This window comes from Pan paniscus, chromosome 6 (assembly GCF_029289425.2).
Source record: "Pan paniscus chromosome 6, NHGRI_mPanPan1-v2.0_pri, whole genome shotgun sequence".
Lineage (NCBI taxonomy): Eukaryota > Metazoa > Chordata > Mammalia > Primates > Hominidae > Pan > Pan paniscus.
The window spans coordinates 112,513,534-112,519,901 of NC_073255.2; positions in this window are offsets into that span (position 1 = coordinate 112,513,534).

Here is a 6,368-nt window from a genome sequence, read left to right on the forward strand (position 1 = left end):
TATTCTATAAGCTTTTTTCTATTTTTTTATTTTTATAGATTTAGGGAGTACAAGTATATATTTTTTCACATGGATATATTTTATGGTGGTGAAGTCTGGGCTTTCCGTGTAACCATTACCCAAATAGTGTACGTTGTACCCAACAGGTAATTTCACATCCCTTATTCCTTTCTCTCCCTCCTACCTTTTGGACTCTCCAGTGTCTGTTATTCCACTCTCTATGTCCATGTGTACACATTTATTAGCTCCCACTTATAAGGGAGAACATGTGGGATTTGCCTTTGTTTCTGAGTTATTTCCACTGAAGAAATACACACATACTGAGGCATACACACACTGAAGGTATATACACATATACACCATAAAATACTACTCACATTTTCTTTATCCAATCATCCATTGATGGACACTTAGATTGATTCCATGACTGTGCTACTGTGAATAGTGTGGTGATGAACATACAAGTGCAGATTTCTTGTTCATACAATGATTTATTTTCCTATGGGTAGATACCCAGTAGTGGGATTTCTGGATCAAACAGTAGTTTCTGTTTAGTTCTTCGAGATATTTCCATACTGTTTTCCATCCATAAATGTTGTACTAATTTACATTCATACCAACAGTGTATAAGCATTATCGTTTCTCCACATCCTCACAAACATCTGTTGTTTTGTTCTTGTCAATCTTTTTAAGCTCCCTCGAAACATGGGAATCTGTTGTTTTTTGACTTTTTAATAATATCCATTCTGACTGTTGTGAGATGGTATGTCACTGTGGTTTCATTGGCATGTCCCTGATGATTAGTGATATTGAGCACTTTTTCACGTTTGTTGGCCACTGGACAATTCTCATTCTGGTCAGTTATTCATTTGATCTTGTGAATGTCATGGTGAAAGGAACACCATAGTTACCAGATGAAATGAAAACACTCACGTGCATCATAGTCACAGAAATTTGTCACAAGATGGAAAAGACATTGATTCCACTTTGAACCAAACTTTATAGAACACTATTAATGGAAATTAGTGGAAATGGCTGCTAAAGTAAAAGTTAAGGTGAATGATCTAATCTGACTTGATTTATTGAATCCAGAACTTTTATGCTAAATCCCCCTGGTAATCAACTAAATAAAAATCCCTTTATACCACTACTTAGTAAGTTAGTAAAGGTTTGCTACTCATTAGATGCTAATCTCACTTACTGAGGAATGCAGAATTGCATACTGTTTCCACAGTTCAGCAAGTACACCCTAATCTCAGTCTATAACTCCCTATTGTTCTTCCCTACTAATCAACTCACTGTCTTCCAAAAGAGCCCATGGCAATAAAAAAGAAGCCAAATTCCCATGCCCTTAAAGAAAATTAAGCCCAGGAATCACCTCCCCCATTCCTATCTGGAGTATAAGATTAGAAAAAAAACCCACAGTATTACCAGTGTATTATTTGGCCACTTTTTAATGGGGTTGTTTGTTTTCTTGTTGAATTGTTTTACTTTCTTATAGATTTTGGATATTAGTCCTTCATCAGATGAATAGTTTGCAAATATTTCTCCCATTCTGTAGGTTGTGTGTTTACTCTGTTGATTGTTTCTTTTGATGTGCAGAAGCTTTTCAGTTTAAGTCCCATGTGTCTATTTTTGTTTTTGGTGCCTTTGCTTTTGAGTCATAAATTCTTTGTCTAGGTCAATGTCCAGAAGTTTTTCTTTGTGCTTAGGATTGCTTTGTCTGGTCAGGCTTTGTTTTTGTTTCCATATGAATTTTAGGATTGTTTTTTCTAATTATGTGGAAAATGATATTGGTAATTTGATAGGAATTGCATTGAATCTGTAGATTTCTTTGGGCAGTATGGTCATTTTAACAATAGTGATTCTTCCAATCTATAAGCACGGAATGTTTTTCCATTTGTATGTGGAAAGAATACTGATAGAAGAATCTACAATTTATTCCATCAGTATTTTCTAGTTCTCCTCATAGAGATCTTTCACCACCTTGGTTAAATGTATTCCTAGGTATTTTGTGTGTGTGTGTGTGTTTTTTTTTTTTCTTTTTGGTAGCTATTCTAAATGGTATTGAGTTTGTGACTTGGTTTTCGGCTTGATCTTTATTAGTGTATAGAAATGCTACTGGTTTTTGTATGGTGATTTTGTATCCTGAAATTTTACTGAGTCATTTATTAAATCTAGGAGTCTTTGGAAGGGTCTTTTGGATTTTTTAGGTATAAGATTATATCATCAGCAAACAGATAATTTGACTTCCTCTTTTCCAATTTGGATTTCTTTTATTTCTTTCTCTTGCCTGATTGCTCTATTTAGGACTGCCAGTACTATGTTGAATAGGAGTGATTAAAGTAGGCATCCTTGACTCGTTCCAGTTCTTATGGGGAATGCTTTCAACTTTTCCCTATTCAGTATGATGTTGTCTGTGGGTTTGTCATATATGGCTTTTATTATTTTGAGGTATGCTCCTTTGATGCTTGGTTTTCGGAGGGTTTTTAACATGAAGCGGTGCTAAATTTTATCAAATGCTTTGTCTGCATCTATTGAGATGATTGTATAGTTTTTGTTTTAAATTGTATTTATGTGGTGAATCACATTTACTGGTTTGCAAATGTTGAGCCATGCTTACATCCCTGGAATAAAACCCACTTGATTGTGGTGAATTATCTTTTTGATGTGCTGTTGGATTTGGTTTGCTAGTAATTTGTTGTGGATTTTTTAATCTATGTTCATTAGGGATATTGGCCTGTAGTTTCTGTTGTTGCTGTTGTTTGCTTGCCTGGCTTTGGTATCAGGGTGATACTGGCTTTGCAGAACAAGTTAGGGAGGAGTCCCTTCTCGATTTTTTAGAACCAGTTCTTCTTTGTACATCTATCAGAATTCAGCTGTGAATCTGAATGGTCCTTTATTATTATTACTATTACTGATTCAATCTCAGTACTCATTATTGCTCTGATCAAGATTTCTATTTCTTCCTGGTTTCATCTTGGGAGGTAGTATGTTTCCAGGAATTTATCCATTTCCTCTTGGTTTTCTAGTTCGTGTGCATAGAGATGGTCATAGTAGTCTCTGATGATCTTTTGCATTTCTATGTAATCAGTTGTAATGTGTCCTTTTTCATTCAATTGTACTTATTTGAGTCTTGCTTTTTCTGAGTTAATTTAGCTAGTGATCTATCAACTTTGTTTATCTTTCAAAAGAACCAATTTTCACTTTGTTGAGCCTTTGCATTGTTTCTTGGGGTCTAAATTTCCTTTATTTATCCTCTGATCTTTGTTACTTTTTCTCTTCTGACAGCTTAGCTTCTTTCTTTTTAAAATTTTTTATTTTCTTTTTACTGTTAAACTTTTGGTTAACAACTAAGACACAAACACACACATTAGCCTAGGCCTACACAGGGTCAGGAGCATTAATAGCATTGTCTTCTGCCTCCACATCATGTCCCACTGGAAGGTTATTAGGAGCAATAACACGCATGAAGCCGTCATCTCCTATGATTACTGTGCCTTCTTCTGAATATAAAGGATCTGCCTGAGGCTGCTTTACAGTTAACTTTTTTTTCTATAAGTAGAAGTACCTTGTAAAATAACGATAAAAAGTATCTTATAGTAAATACATAAACCAGTAATACAGTCATTTGTTATCATTAGAAATATCTACTCTACATAATTGTATGTGCTATACTTTTATACAACTGACAGTGAAGTAGGTTGGTTTATACCAGCTAACCACAAACACATGAATAATGCATTGCACTACAATGCTATGATAGATATGACATCACTAGGCAGTAAGAATTTTTCAGCTCCACTATAATCTTATATGCAGTCAGTTATTGACCAAAATGTAATTATGAGATGTATGACTGTATGTGCATATGTATTTGGTATTTATTATAGTAAAATAAATAAAAGTAATCTCAACAGGTTATTATATCAAAACCAGTGGAATGTCTGTAGTATATTCACTACACTTAGAATCCCCTGTAATTCTACAGCCTTGCTTTTGACCCTGACACAGGAGGTCTTCGAATTCAAGAGCTCTAGAGTGATGTAATGGAAAGCATTATATTGGCAGCAAGCCTCAGTAAGAAAGTGCAAATGCAATGTGATGGACCTTGAAGGAGCATTGATCATCACCTACATCTCCTTGATGCTCCAGGGAAGAGAAGAGGAAATTTTCCTTACTGAAATTCCTCTGAGAAGCTGAGTTCTTGTTACATGGGCCATAGTATGAAAGCAGGATGAGACAGAGAATGGTTTCCCTCTATTTACTCCAGCTCCTCATTCTATTAACTGGTTGGGTTTCACAGCCAAGGCTGTAGGGTGTGGTGGGGGTGGCTGTCACTCTTGGAGAAGAGGCACCAGTACCTTGTCAAGGCAGGCCCATACCTACCCTTGAGGCATCTCCCCCAAAAAAGCACTGCTCCTGTTATTTAAGACCAATGGTGGGCAGTTCAGCTTTTATTCCCAGAAACTTCTGAAATGGGTCATAATAGAGTATTCGTTAATTTCAAAAGTACTTCATAGTCTAGGCCAAAATTTTATCCCATTTACTATTTCAGTCTCAAATTATGCCCAGGAAGGCACAAATGAAATTCCTAGACAAATTTAGAAATCTATATGATATGGAGGCCATATTAGAATGTATGAAACTCCTACTACTATAAAAGTCTCTGAAGTTAAAGCTAAAAGTCAAAGTTCAAATTTTTGCGTTAAGTCAAAGTTCAAAATTTTGCCCACACTAGTTTCTTATTCCACTGTTTAGCTCAGAAGGGTGTCACAGCTGTTCAGCTGGAGTATTGTTTCCTTAAGCTTGGGCTATTTGGTGCTGAAGGGATGATGGTACTTTCTTCATCATTTCCAAACTGAATTAAACTAATCCAAGTCTCTCATCCGTCCCACTTTTTTAGAAAAACTGATCATGGAACACATAAGAATATTACAGTTGCACACACACACACACACACTGTCCCCTTACCCCTTAAAGATTTTAACCAAGCAAAATGATGTTTCTAAGCCCTAGTATATGGTTTGAATCAGTTAGTTTTAACTGCATATAAAAGAAAACCTCAAAGTGACAGTGGTTAAAGTAAGACAGAAGTCATTCCTCTCTCAAATAATAGAAGACCAAGAAGAAATAGTCCACGGTTAGTGAAGTGGTTCTCCAGAATCACCTAGATTCTGATCTTTCCATCCTACCAACTTCTAGTCTAAGATTGTTGCTGGTTAAAAGCAGTAAAGGCAAAAAAGCAAACTGGGTCCTGCTATGCTGAGTCAGGTCTCTTTAAGCTAAAACCCAACATTCTTTGCTTAGATTTCATTACTGAGAACTCACTTATGAGTGGGAGTATAGCGGGATGGGAAATGTAACATTTCATTTTAAATGTTTCTCTTCCCAGCTAAAATCTATGATCCATCCCTAAGGAAAAAGCAAAGAACAATGATGTTAGAATAGACAACTCAATTTCTACAACATAGTACAATCCAGATCCACATTGTTTTTGACCTACTTATGTATTAGTCTGTTCTCATGCTGTTAATGAAGACATACCAGAGACTGGGTAATTTATAAAGGAAAGAAGTTTAATGGACTCACAGTTCCACATGGCTGGGGAGGCCTCATAATCATGGTGGAAGACAAAGAGCAAAGGGACATCTTACATGTTGGCAGGCAAGAGGGCACGTGCAGGTGGACTCCCCTTTATAAAACCATCAGATCTCATGAGACTGATTCACTATCATGACAACAGCATGGGAAAAACCACCCCCATGATTCAATTACCTCCCACGTGGCCCCTCCTACAACACTTGGGGATGATTACAATTCAAAGTGAGATTTGGGTGAGGATACAGAGCCAAACCATATCAACTTGTATTGAGGGAAGGAAGGTGAATGAAGGGAATCATGAGCAAAAAGAGGAAATGGTGTTGATTTAGATCTTGACTGTATGGCAGTAGTGAATTTAGAACATGCTATTCTGAGTCCCAAACCTATTAAATTCACCTCAGTTATAAGTATAAAATTGAGGAGTATATCTTGCAGATATCAACAATATAAATATATTGTTAAGATTATTAAGATAAATGTTATTACAGCCAGATAGGCAAGGAGTCATAAACCAATAGAGAAATGAAATGCAGAAGTATGGATATATGGAAATTTAAAATGTGTGAAAAAGATGGCATTGAAGATGAGTGGAGAAAGAATGGACTTTTTAATGGGTGTTGTGGAAGATTTTATTTTCAAAGATGACTGCATCAAATATATATCACAGCCCACATGCTCTTCTCATACTGTGACACGAACACACCTCCCCCTGAGAAGTGGAGTCTGTGTTCCCTTCCCTTGAAACTAAGCAGACCTTTGTAACT